Raw genomic sequence first — 14,814 nt, 5'->3', positions numbered from 1 at the left:
CACCCCTGATCTAATCTCTTTCATTTGAACACTAAAAGCTGAATAAAAAACAGTACAAATTGGATATTTTGGGTGAAATATTGCCTTTTGCTTTTTTATGCCATATTCTCTCTCTCTCTCTCTCTCTCTCTCTCTCTCTCTCTCTCTCTCTCTCTCCATTATTCCAGTCACATAAAGTTAAAATGGCACCTTCCATTTTAACAAAGAAAAATACTTGAAAGGGAGAAAATGCTACAACTGTATGAAATAGATTTATCCATGATCTTCCACATCTCTAGTAAGGATAAGCAAATGTATAACACTGGTTATTCAGTACTAAGGTTGTACACTGAAATAATCTCAAATGGTCTACTTTTCCACTTTGACTTAATTTATTTTATTTGTCAGTATTAATATTGTTCTCCTGCCTCTCTCTTCTTTATTCTTAATTAGATGATGGGCCAATAAATATTTAATAAGTGCTTCTATGTCCTAGGCCTATGTAAATACAAATAAAAGAAAGCCAAGGCAGCTAGGTGGCGCAGTAGATACAGCACTGACCCTGGAGTCAGGAGTACCTGAGTTTAAATCTAGTCTCAGACATTTAATATCTATGTGGCCTTGGGCAAGCCACTTAACCCCATTGCCTTGCAAAAACATTTAAAAAAAGAAAGTCATTCCCTGCCTTCACAGAACATACAATCTAATAGAGGAGGACATACAAACATACAAAATGCTGAAAAATTATTGGGGGTGGGGTGCAGGGAGAACTTGGTCTGAGAGCATGGGTGAATCCATTCCAAAGAGTGTAGGTGATGCCACAACTAAGGTGTGAGTGCAAATGCTAATACAATTTCAAAGGAAGATGAGTTTTTTGGTGATAAGGTTTCTTGGAGACATGATCATGAGAGAATGAAGACCAAGGAGTTCAGTTGAAGGGAAATGAAGAGTTCAATGTCCTGTGAGCACTCTCAAAAGGAAATTTGGGGGAGGAGATCTTTACTCCACTCTGTATTAATGAGAGGGGCAAAGGGTACTGATGATGTAAGAGTACCACGGTTGTCACAGTCTCAAAGGATGGTTAATATATTAGTAACATGTTTTATTAGGAACATGATCAATTCATGTAAGTCTTTCCATATTTCTTTGAATTTGGACTCATAATGTACTCCCCATATACACATCTAAAACTGTTTCATTGAAATGACCATCACTTTGAGATTCAAGAAAAAACTAAACAAGAAAAAATGGGGTTTTTTGTCATTAAAACATTTACTCAGATGTCTTGCATATAGCAGTCTTGTTCTAAGTATTGATTGATTAATTTGCTATTGACAGAAAACGTCTCACAATTTTCACATTTTCATACCTGTTTCAAGACATTATTTTTCAGTCTTTCCAACATAATGTATCTTCATGTGTTAACATCTTTAAACAAACTCAAAAGGAAAGGAAAATGAAAACCACATTCTTACTATGTGAAAATATTTTTGATTATGGGTATGGGTGTCTACAAGGGCAAATTTAGGCTTGACTCATTTTTTTTAATTTTTGCATTAGTTTCTTGAACATTGCAAAAAATGATCTTCATTATCTTAGTCCTTCACAAAAATGGTTATCAATGATTTCTTTCCTTTTAACTCAATGTATGTATTAAGCATATAATGGACACAGGGTCAGAGGTACTGGGTTTAAATCTGGAGTCAGCCAAACTTATGACCTTGGGAAAATCAAATGATGATGATGATGAGGAGGAGGAGGAGGAGGAGGAGGAAGAGGAAGAAAAAGAACTTCAATGTTTGCAAACACATCATAGATTTATTCATTGAATCCACAACTTAGTCTAGGAGCTTTTATTACCTATATTAAAAAAAGATGAGGAAATTAAAACACAGAGAGTTCAATCTATTTTCCTAGCTCACATGCTCATAAGTCTCTAAGGCAGTATTCTAAGATAAAGTTCCTGAAAAGAACTGTATGGTCTCAGAACTCTTGCTACTATTTCTTCTAGGTTAACCTCTTAGGACCTAGGTTTCTTCATTTGTGAAATGACAAGATTGCACCTCAAAATCTTTTTTGGCTTTAACCTATGATCTTATGATTCTTTAATATTAGTTTGTAATGAGAATCTATGCTCTGTCATAAGGGTTTTGCCATCTTGATTTGTAGTAAAATCTGTAAGAAACTATAATATTGTATCTATTCTGTTTTCTGGGTCCCAAGTAAGTCACAATACAATATATAACCAAAGACAACTTAAAAGCCTCATGGGAACAAAATAATGCCATATGCACTCCTGATAGACCACCTTCCTAGAGGAAAAAGAACAACCAGGGATTAGGAAAGCTCAGTACACCACACCAAAGTTGTATTTTTCATCCAATTCCTCATTTTTCATATCTTACACAGAAATTCTTATAAGGATTGGACTAGTTTCATTAGTGAAATTATCTTTAGTACTGGATGAAAAACCTATCTATCTAAGTGGAAAGTCTTATAACTTATTTTCTGTGCATATCACTTAATTATGGCATCCAGTCTGACATAGTTACTAATATTAACAATATTTTATTAGCTATATCATCTAAATATTAACCAAATTAATGTATCACTGGAGGCCATGGGAAAAGCAGAAAAGATAATCATGTAATCATAGATTTAAAAAAAAAGGAAGAGAGTTCATATCTAACATGCACAAATTCCTCATTTTATTTATAAGTAAAGGGAAACCCAGACAAATTGTGGATGCATTCATGTAACTTATATATACTTCCTCAGATTATACTACCACTTTCAGAAATTCTCCTCTCAGGGCCAGTGGTCAAAGAATCTGAGAGAGAGAACAAATGTATTTCTCAATTTTTCTACACCAAAATAGACATTCAAGTATCTTAAGGAGAGAGTACATGCATATATTCTTTCTCCTCTAATAAAGAACTCAATTGTACTCTATTATACACATATGTCCTCAAGTGCTAAAGCAATATCCTATTCATTACCACAGGTTGGAATTAGGTTAACTTTCCCTAAAAAGACATTGAGACCCTTTTAGATACTTGGTTGTTTCAGGGAGCTAGACTTAGTCTAGGTATATCAGAACCTCATCAGATAACTACAAAAATTTTAAGAAGCTCCAGGGATATTTGGTTGATTGATCGTGATGGGTAAATCAGAGAAAAGAGATTCTCTTGACTGTATCAACACAAGCTTTATTTAGTAGCACTGTTTATTGATCATCTATTTTCTATAAAAACTAAATAAATTATTTTTGTTCGCTGTTGAATGGTCTTCAATTGTCTCATTATGTTTCACAATTAAATCTAAACTATGAGGAAATAATCCTGAATCAGCTCCAAATTAGGGACAGAGAATTTTCTGTTTACTCATTATTACAGGGCATCATAGAGTAGTGGCTTCATGAAGAATATATTGTCTCAAGATTAGTATTCAAATAGATTAATAGCTTATTTTGGGGATAAGCATAGCCACTGAAACCTAACCCATAGACTCTGGGAAAGGATGGATATAAATCAACTGATTATCTTGAGATAACCCATTGTCCTTTGAAGTCTAGTCAATATTTCTTCTTTATCTTCTTAAAATGATGATATATAAAGAGAGATATGGAAAATCAAATGTCTAAATATTAACTCTTATTAAGTTCACTAAATTATATGGGCCCAAGGGAGATACTACTTTGGCCATTTCTGCCTTACACTAAAAAAAAGAACATTTTAAAAATAGCATGTGTCATTTATAAAGATCTTGACCATTGTCATTATCAAAAAAGGTAATGACTATATGATTACTGAAAGGGAAGGTTACAATGAAAATCCCTTTCCACATCAATTGAGTTGAGTGAATTAACCTCACTTCCTTGCAATTCTAAAGCTTCTTAATTTTATGATGTGATTGTGAATTAATTTGCTTTCACTTTAGAATGTACAGCATTAAAAAATCAAGTGAGATTAGAATATCACAATTACTTTGATATTCTCACTTATAGGTTCTCTAGAACCAGTTCTACTTGTGAACATTAGAAAAAAAGCACAAATCTGGCCACAGACACTTAATAATTACCTAGCTGTGTGGCCTTGGGCAAGTCACTTAACCCCATTGCCCTGCAAAAACCTAAAAAAAAAAAACCCAACAATAAAAAGGAGACTTGTTATTGTTACTGGCAAATTGATAATAACAAAGGAGGAGATTAAGGACAAGAGTGTGATGGTTTGGAATAGTGAGCTACAAATTTCCCTACAAGAAGATTTTTCTGCTATAAAATAGAAATGTTTTATGGTAGACAAAAGATGCCAGCTCGGTGGGTAGCAGTGAAAAGAGAAGCAGTTCTGCTACTTACTACTGAAATGATATTTAATAAGTCATTCTCTCTGAGCCTCAGTTTCCTCAAAGATAAAATTACAAGCTTGGATTAAGTTTCTAGGCTGCCTTCTAATTTTAAATCTATGATCTGAAGAGGATACTCTTCCATTGGACAATCCTGGAGACTTTATTTGACCACTCTGGGATTTAGGCTCTCAATTATATCTTCTCTAAGATTGTTTTTTTATTCCAGTCCTAAAGTTGATTCTGTGACCTATTTTTTTTATTTTTTTTCCCATAGCCTGAGCAATGTTTAAGAGAAAGAAAATCAGGCTTCATTCTGAGTAATATGCTTTGTTGCCAGTAACCACTGCTATTTAGTATTGATGGTCCTAATAAAAGTCTTTTTTTGTTAAGAAAAATGCTGCTACTTATAGCTACATGTATAAGTCTTCAAAGTCAATATTAATTAAATTTCATAAAGCTGAATCAGAGTGAATTATGTTCCCATAGTAGTGCATTTCAATGTCTTTTGATTTGGGGTTAGCTTTATTAAGCTGCTAGAATATGTAAGGTATTATACAATGCAAATATGTGCCTGGTTCTGGAATTATATGAAACATGGAATTACTGAAAAGATAAAGTTGAAAAGGTTAGGAAAAAGAAAAAGGGCAATATTTTCAACAAAGGTGGCACAACCTTGTACACTTTGTCCTGATGTTTGCTCCCAATTGATATGATGTGACTGTTTTCAAATCCTTTCCTATCAAGAGTTATGCTGCATGTTACCCACAAGTTGCAGGATGAATGGATTTTTGATAAGTTATAGTGTGCTACTGCTATTATTCATCAAGACTTAGGTAATATTGTTTCCTATTGAGAAGTTTCCATGGATCCCTAGGTCATGATCTCAGAATCCTGATTTTGCATATATTGGACATCTGTTACAGGTGATTAGATGTATTTAAAAACTAATTTTCAGAAAACTGAAACTAGATATATTGAATTTTCTATTGAAATCATATAAAGACATCAAAATGCTACTCTTTTGCCAAAAGTATCAGAAATTGGAAAAACAAATGTCAATAATTAAAATAAATTATTTTTTCTAGTGCTTTATAGTATCAAAGCACATTGCATTAAATAGTTCATTTGATTTAGGCAATGGAAATACGGGATTCCAAATTTCAGATGAAAAAATAGAGATGCTTAGAAAAATAGCCATGTTCATGGTAATAAGAATAAGAGCTATTTTTTTGTTTTTATTTTTGTTTTTTTTTAAATTCTGGAAGCTAAGATAGTAGAATAATGAGTAAATCAGTCTCCCACATTCACCTCCAAACAACCATAAAATAATACTCCAAAACAAAACCTGAAACAGTAAAAACAACAAAAAATGGGGTGAAACAATCTTTTAGGCAAAAACAAAACAAAACATGGAAGCCTGGCAAGAAACGTATGTCTCATGGGAGTATAAGAGGAGCTTGGTCCAGGAGAAGAAAAACCAGCCCCATTTAAGTAAATGAGCTTGAAATTCTGAGCCCAGTGTGCTGGAGTAGACAAAAATTAACACCAGGACCCCCCAATATGCCTCAGTATAGGAAGAGGAAACAGACTGAATTCCAGCTCTCAGAACATCCATGTGTTTCAAGACAGTCCCTGACAAACAGGAAGATACCAACTGAATGAGTGCTGAAGCAAAAATGCAGCTTCCACAAAAGACCAAATGGCCATGTGCTCTAGGGGAAGTACAAAAATACCCCAATGACCTCAGCATACACCAGACATGAGAACTGAAACCTCAGCTCAGAGCCAGGAAAACTATTAGACCCAATAACCTTCAAAAGCACCAGATAACCCCCATCACAATCCCTCATGGTAGCCTCAGATACGAGGGTCCCCAATGGACCTCAGGATAATATTAATGCAGCATAAGACCAAGAGCTAGGGCCTGGAACCCTTGATACAAGAAGCTTAAGACAGTAGCCCTTTCATCTCAAATTTAAAATAAAGGGAAAATAACAAAATAGTATGCAAAATAATTATAATCTAAGCATAAAAAGCTATATAAAAAAGGGGAAGGCAAAACAAAAACTCAGAGGATAAAAATGTCAAAAACCTCTATTAACATAATCTGCAAAGAAAGTGATGTCAAGCACAGAAAGAACTAATTGAATAACTCAAAAAAAGCTTAGAAATCATATACAAGAGATAGAGGAAAACATAGGGAATGAAATGAGTGTTGCAAGATAATTATGAAAATAGTCAACAATTTGGAAAAAAGAAAATTATTTAAAAAGCAAAATTGTTCAAATGGAAAAGGAAGTACAAAGCAAACTGAGGAAAAGAACTACTTAACATTTAGAATTAGGCAAGTGGAAATTAATGGCTTTATGAGACATCAAGACTCAATCAAACATATTCAAAAAAAAGTAAAAATAGAAGAAAATGTAAAATATTTCTTGGAAAAACTAGACAATCTGGAAAATAGATGTTAAAGAAACAATGTTAGAATCATTCCAATTAGGTGAAAGTCATAATCAAAAAGAAGACTTGAATAACATCTTTCAAGCCATTATCAAGGAAAGCTGACCTAGAATCCGAGAGTAAAATGAAAGAATTCAGTCATCTCTGGAAAGAGATTGCAAAATAAAAATTCTAAAGAACATTATAGCCAAATTTCAGAACTATCACAGCAAGGAAAAAAATACTGCAAGTGACCACAAAGCAACAATTCAAATACCAGGGAGCCACAATCAGAATTACATAGGACTTTGCAGCTACAACACTAAAGAATCTAAGATTATGCACCATTATATCCCAGAAAACATTATATCCTAGAACTAGTACTGCAAACAAGGGAAATGGTCAATGAATGAAATAAAAGGATTTCAAGTTTTCATAAAAAGTCCAGAATTGAACAAAAATATTCATCTCCAATATCAAGGCCCAAGATAAACTAGGCAGAGTCAAGATGGCAAAGAAAAGAAGGGACTGAACTCTCCCCAAAACCACTCCAAATACCTTTAAATAATGACTATAAATAAATTCTACAATAACAGAACACATAAAAAGGCAGACTGAATTCCAGCAAACCAGTCCTTGAGGAGACTAAATCAGTGATAGAAGTGGTAGTTTTCATATACCTCAACCCAGAGACTTTGAAGACAACTTAAAAGATGAGTAAGAGAAATCTGATGCACAAGAATAAGAGTGGAGCATGTCCAGCCCAGGTTGTGCCAGTCCAGGGCAGGATTAGGCTTTAGTAGCACTGAATCAACAGATGAAACAGCTGCTTTTAGAACTCTTTGCCAATAGATAAGAAGAGTGTTGAATGTCCTGGCAAAATGAGATTACAGGGTACTGTGGTTCACATTGGGGCCCAAAATGAGATTACAGGGTGCAGTGCTTCACCTTGGGGCCCACAGCAATGACCTTCCTCCCAGAGGGGAGCTGAGAATAAGGAGTCAAGCCACCACTGCCTTATGCCTCCAGCTCAATTTTATTACTGCTTAGCTTCTACATATATACACTGTTAGGTCTTCCAGGGTAGAAAAAAGAATAATGAGGTAATTTGGGGGGGTGCACAAGCAGGGTACTGCAGCATCTTGCATTACAGGATAAGGGGGTACATTAGGGGGGAGGTGGTAAAACACAGCTGTGTCTTGTGCCCTTGGGCTGTGGAGCAGAATGTCTAGCTTCCAAGGACTCCAGCGCACCTTATTTCTTAGGGCGGCAAGCCACCTCCTGAGATTGTCCAGGTGGCAGTCCATTAGTATAGCCTGTGTTCCCACAACAGGGTCCCTTTGCTAGCTCTGAGGTGTGACTGTTGCTTTGTCCATTCTCAGATCCAAGTTACAGTCCTGGGTGACAGTACCAAGGAAAGGAAGAGCAGGACACAACAGAGTTTGTGGCTAAACAGAAACGGGGACCCTCTTCACAGTTCCAGGGTAGGAAAGAGTGCTTGTGATCACTCCCAATCCAGAGCAGCAGATAGGAGAGCAGTAAACATACTTCTGCTTAGATCATACCATGTTGGAAGAATTAAAAACTTACAGCTCCCTAGAAGTATCTCTGAAAAAACTACAGAAAACTCCAGAAGTTGGGACAGTGCACTCTCTACCATGGAAGAAGAACCCTACTTTAACAGAGTTAAAAATCAAGTAACAGGCTGGGGAAATGAGTAAAAAATAAACAAAATAAGGCTGACCACAGAAAATTATTATAGTGACAAAGAAGATTAAGATACATATTGAGAAGAAGATAACAAAATCAAAGCTCCTAAATACAAAGAAAGCTGCCAAGAGAAACAGGAATTGGATTTTATGGAAGAGCTCAAAAAGGATTTTGAAAATGAAGTAAAATTGGTAGGAAAAAATGGGAAGAGAAATGAGAGTGATACAAGAAAATCATGAAAAATGAATCAATAGCTTGGTGAGAGAGTCACAAAATTTGCTGAAGAAAATGGCACTTAAAAAAAAGACTATACCAAATAGCAAAAGAGGCATAAAAATTCACAACAAAACAAAATAAACAAACAAGCAACTTCTAAAATATAAAATTGCCTAAATGCAAAAGGAGGTACTCACTAAAGGGGACAGTTAGGTGGCACAGTGGATAGAGAAAGACAAGGAGTCAGGTGGACCTGAGTTCAAATCTGCCCTCAAAAAGCAATAATTACCTAGCTTATGTGACCTTGGGCAAGTCACTTAGCCCAATTTCCTTGCAAAAAAAGTAAAAAGCTCACTAAAGAAAATAATTCCTTAAAAATTAGAATTGAGCAAATGAAAGCTAAGGAGAAATCAAGAAACAATTTTGAAAAAGATAAACAAATGGGGACATGAGAGAAGCCAGGAAATTCTCTCAGCTCTTCCCAGTTTCCCTCAGAAACAATGTTAAGGCACTAAATGAATTCTGGAAAGAAAGAACCCACAAAAAAGGGAGCAGATCAGTTTTCCAACTTGAAATATCTTGGAGGGACTTCAGGCAAGGTCTGTCTCACTCAGGTGAAGGGGAAATATGGCCCATCACTGGTGGGTGTGCAGAATGCTTGTAGGAGGCTTTTAGCTGCAACACAGACCAGCAAATAAGGCCTGGGTTCTGATTTAGGCACCAGATATGAGGACTCCAAAAGTGAATTGCAAACTCCAGAACTCCAGCACAGACAGCATGTCTAGGCTAGACAACCCAATGCAGTGAAGAAGTCACTACCACTTAAGGTTCCAGAACTCAGAAAGTTATTAAGACCTCTGAGTTCCAACCCAAGAAGCTTGAGACAATGCTTCCCTGTGGTCCAAGAGCTTCACCTTTAAAAATCACAAACTAAGTTAAAAACAAGGAAAAACCAGGAAAAAGTTTACTATAGAAAGTTACCATACCAATAAGTAAGATCAAAAGACCACATCAAAAAGGACTTTGTAAAAAGCCTTCCAAGTCCCAGAGGGGAAAATGGATTGTTTTTAAGTCCCAAAAATCCTCTAGCAGAGCTCAAAAGGGATTTTAAAAAATCAAGTAGAAAAACTGAGAAAAGAAATGACACCAATATTTATGTATTGATATATGACACCAATATTGGTGTATCGGTATATGACACTGATCAGGAAAGAAGAAACAAACAAAAAAGAAAACAGAAAGAACGAAGGAATGTGAAAGAAAGAAATGAAAGAAGTTAGGAAGACCAGAGAGAAGAGGGGAAGAGAGGGAGGGAGGGAGAAAAAGAAAAGGTCTTGCAAGACTTGGTTGTGATAAAATCATGCTATCTATTTAACAATATCATTCTCTTTCCCAAATATTCATTAAGCATCTCTATAATAAAAATGTTATAGAATGTCTATCAGGCATTGAAGTCAAACTCATTGGACTAGAGTTTTCAAAATCCATTCTCTTTCATTTAAAAAAAATATTTAGTCTGTCATCTTTCAGGTCTGTGGTAGGTAATTCATTGTTGATAATTATTCTAATATCATAGACTGCAGATTAGGAACCACATCTATCAGTTCTTTCAGTATGGAACAAGCAATCTATCAGAGTCAGGTGTCTTGAACCAATCAAAGGCAATTAGGTTCTATTGTATTATCTCCCAGTTTATCTGAGATGCCAATTCCTTTAAAGTCAATTTTATTCTGTCCTATCCAATTCAAATTTCTTAGTCAGGTATACAGAATAGAGGAGTTAATCAATCCTACCTAGTCTCCTTTTCTCATTCACGTGCTTTTCTTTTCATATTTACTTCAAGCAACAAACTTAATCTTTCTATTGTTCTCCTATTTCTAATAATAGAACTTTAAAAAAGCTGACAAAGCAAAAGAAAACAAACTAAAAACCAAAACTACAATCTTTTTTCATTTCCTTTTCTTTCCATGTATAACAAAGTTTGTACAGTTTTACCAATTTGACACTGTTTTTGAAAGATTATGATTCAAATTGTATACATTTTTTATTACCAGCTCTCCTTTCTTTGTGGAACTATTTCATGCTCACTCTTTGTGTTAATTCATGTAAATCCATGAGACTTGAGTATTTTTTCAAACTATTAGGTATGGGTTACAACACATGTGGAAGCCCTGATTGGAAATATTGGATGCCCAATTGGATAAGATAGGAAATCAGATGAATTAAATGTTTGAGTAGTTAGCAAAAGGGAGAAGATGAGGACAAATAGCAGCAAAAAAGAAACAAACATGGCTGCATAAATGAAACCTAGAAGAAGAGGAGCTGAATAAAGAAACAGCTGCTTTGGATTGAGCTGACTAAAGTTAGAAGGGTCCAGAAGTTACTTGTGGCATATTTTTGGAGAAGAGATCTATGACTGGTATTGCTAAATGTAGAAAACAGAATACTTCTGTGTGATTACCCGGTAAGGCTTGTCTGTATCACTCTTAATATTTACTAATGATAGCTAACATTAATAGCGCTTACTTTGTTCAATTATTATCTCAATTGACACTTGCAATGTAAGTGCCCTTACTATTCTTCATTTCACAGATGAGGAAAGGAAGCAAACAGCAGTTAAATTTCTTTCCCAAGGTCACACTGCTACTAAGTAACTGAAGTTTGAACTCAGATCTTTGTCCCCAAATTCTGTGCTTTATATACTGTACCACCTAGTTGCTTTTTAGTGCAGATTATAGCTTAGGGGCTATAAAAATGATCAAGTAAGTCTTGCAGCTGATATAGGAGCTGTATTGAATAATGGAGATTTCTGCAGTTCCTCAAAGCTCCTCAGAGAAAACTGAATTTTGTTAGGTGAAGCATTGTTTATTTGCCTGTGTTGCTCTTTAGCACCACCTTCAGTTTGAGAGAGGGACACTTTTCTGATTCCAGAGAGCAGAGAGGCAGATTTAAGCAAGGCTTAAAGCTTGTCAGTGAAATTGCTTAATAATGCTTCAGCACCCAGCCAAGGGAACAGACCTGGAAAACTTTGGATCTCAGCCTCAGGGTTGCTATACAATGCTCCTCAATTCTATAAGATTGCTCAGTATAATGCTGCTGCTGCTGCTACTTCATTTAAAGAACTTGAGCTAAAGCAGCCAAAAGCATTCTTGTTACAAAATGAGAATGGGGAGGCTAGGGAGTGCAGCAGGTGATTTCTAGAATCGTGCGTTTGCACTGGCAAAGGAATTTTCCCACTTAGGTACTTTACTGCTAAATTTCTAAAAGAAATTTGGGTCTCTTTTTTTCCCTTGGACACCTTAAATTGGTATGTTTTTGTTTATTGTGTGTTATCCAACTCTGTGACCACATTTGGGGTTTTCTTGTAAGGATAGTGAAATGGTTTGCCATTTGCTTCTCCAATAAATTATTAGGAGAGTGTGACAAAGATTTATGGGTTAGATATATTTTGCTATTTATGTTTGTACCTTTTATTGAATATATATTACTCTGCCTCCTTAGTATATATTTCATGTTTAAGAATTAATAATTATCATTGTGACTGTTCTGTATAGGTGAGGGCTCAGAAGATATAGTAGTAAGTAATAGGAATATATTGTCTCCACATCAGTTATACCTATAAATAACTAGAGGTAAATAGACTCATCTATTACTGCAAAAAAAAAATGGCCACATCAGCCCCTACTTTGAGAAAACTCTTCAGACCTGCTTGCCTGTGCAGGCAGAGGTTAAATGGATTAGAATAGATACTGTACTGAGTGTATCATGCTGCTAAAGTTGTCTACATTTAATATCTTTTTTCCTGTTCTTTCATTTTATTCCAAACATTTTATAATCAGATTTCTGAACTCATCATTATACTAAAATAGTTTTATGCAAACTTCCCAGGGATGTCTTAGTTATCAAATCTAAATATTTTATCTCAGTTTGACCCTCCACAAAGAACCTCACATATTGTTGGCACCTTATAAATGATCAATAACACACTTCAGTATTTGACACTGTTAGTCACCTTCTCCTATGGGATACTCTCTTTTCTTGGTTTTTACAGCATTCTGCTCTACTCTTCTGTTCCTCATTCCTCTGACCTTATTGTTTCCTCCATGTGATACCTATTACCCATATCTGTCCTGCAGAGCTCTCTCCTATGTCTCTTGTCTCCCTAGTTCTGGAGAATAAGCAGAGTGCTCTAGATAGATGTTAGAGAATGTAAAAGACCTTCTTATGGTGACAGTATTTTTTGGTGAAAAGAGGATTGGTGCAGGAGTTAAACGGAGTTTCCATACCTTCCTCTGACACAAACTGGCTATGTGACCATGGGCAATTCATTTGACTTTGAGAATTCCCTAAGTCTCTAAGTTTTAAAGTATTTTTGATTTTTTTAGGTTTTTGCAAGGCAGTGGGGTTAAGTGGCTTTCTTAAGGCCACACAACTAGGTAATTATTAAGTGTCTGAGACCAGATTTGAGCTCAGCTATTCCTGACTCCAGGGCTGGTGCTCTATCCACTGTGCCATCTAGCTGCCCCATTTTAAAGTTTTTTTTTTTAAAGTTTTTAAACAAAAATGTTTTTAATTTTTTTTATTTATTTTTAAAGTTTTTGCAAGGCAATGGGGTTAAGTGGCTTGCCCAAGGACATACAGCTAGGTAATTATTAAATATCTGAAGTCGGATTTGAACTCAGGGACTCCTGACTCCAGGGCCAGTGCTCTGTCCACTACACCACCTACTTTTAAAAATAATTTACATTAGTATAGGAAGTTTAAAAAAAAAGATTAGTGTAGTAAGATGAAGAAAAAAAAGCCAGGGGGTGGGGGTTTGATCTCTGTTCTCCTGCGGTTCTCTATGTCTGAATGGGGAACACCTCCAACCTAGCAGGGTACTCTACACTGGGAATGAGTGCTATGGTTGGGGGGGGGGGGGTAGTTCCTCTGAGGGTCCTTTCCCACTTTATGGCAGGGATGCAGGAGCTGTTTCCAAGCCACAGCAAGACTTGTGAGTTCCTGCTGCACTGGTGACCTGGAGCTGTGATGAGCACCACCTGGGCTTGGGCTCCTTCTACAAGACTACCAGTGTCTGCTCTCTAGGAGAAGTAAAAGAAAATAACTGGCGAGTGCATGGGGACAACTTGGATCTGTTGTGTTGGCATCTAAGAAATCTAGACCTCTGTCACTGCATCTGGAGACAAAATATTTGCATCTAGGCCATTAGAACTACAAAATACAATGCCACTGTGAATAATAAAGGGGTGAATATTAACATTTGCTGAAATCTTCATGGGCAGATTATTGCTGTGGTCACTTTCATTGATGCTGAAATTCATCATTAAAAAACAGTTTAAATTTGAAGTAAATGAAATCTCCTGGAATAATGATAACAATAGGTTTTTCTGGAAATATGGCAAAAGTTGTAACAACATAATCCAGTGCAGTCCATCAATGCTCATCCTAACTTCATGGATTTCAAACTTGTCCCTACAGGGAAATTCTTTACCACAGAAAATGCTGATTCATTGTTAGCCTTTGGGATGTTGATGAATAAATATGTGTGAGATGTTTGTTTGTTTGTTTTTCCAGATAGGATTGGTCAGTGAAAGCCCTCAACTCTAATTATGATGGGAAGAAACTTGCATGAACATCTGAAAATGGACATTGTGAATTAGAGACAGGTAATAAGTTTTGGGAGGTGCAGTATGAATCCTTTACATTCATAATAACCTGGCATCTCAAAAGATCTCTACTGGCATTTGCTTGTGATGACAAAGCTAGCAAATTTGACAGGAATTGGGAAGCAAGGACTGTGAAGTTATCTGGTCTTCCTAATGACTCTACAAAGAAGACTGGAGGGTCCAATGTGTAGAAGTGAGTGTTGAGTCAGAAGAGACACTGTGTAAAGACCTGGATAAATCACACATCATTTTGTCTATTTTGTATGATTTGTTTCTCCCTGTTCTCCTTGTATTTCTCCCATCCCCAAATATGATAATTAAAAAAAAGAAAGCTGTTTCTGTTTCTGTGTCTACCCATTTGAATACAATAAAATTTCTATTTGCAGTATTTTTGTGGAAGTGGTGGGATGGTAGATAATGCAAAGAGCACTGAATTTAATTGAAGAAGTGGAGAAGT

General features: G+C 35.8%; 1 pseudogene; it reads left to right on the top strand.

Annotated features, from left to right (window-relative positions):
- The first annotated feature begins 763 nt into the window (after nucleotides 1-763).
- Nucleotides 764-14,548, top strand: LOC141519208 (THO complex subunit 3 pseudogene; annotated as a pseudogene).
- Nucleotides 14,549-14,814: the final 266 nt, after the last annotated feature.

Source organism: Macrotis lagotis, chromosome 3 (genome assembly GCF_037893015.1).
Source record: "Macrotis lagotis isolate mMagLag1 chromosome 3, bilby.v1.9.chrom.fasta, whole genome shotgun sequence".
Taxonomy (NCBI): Eukaryota; Metazoa; Chordata; class Mammalia; order Peramelemorphia; family Peramelidae; genus Macrotis; species Macrotis lagotis.
The sequence above is the reverse complement of the archived record's forward strand: the minus strand, read 5'-3'. Positions and strand labels throughout refer to the sequence as shown.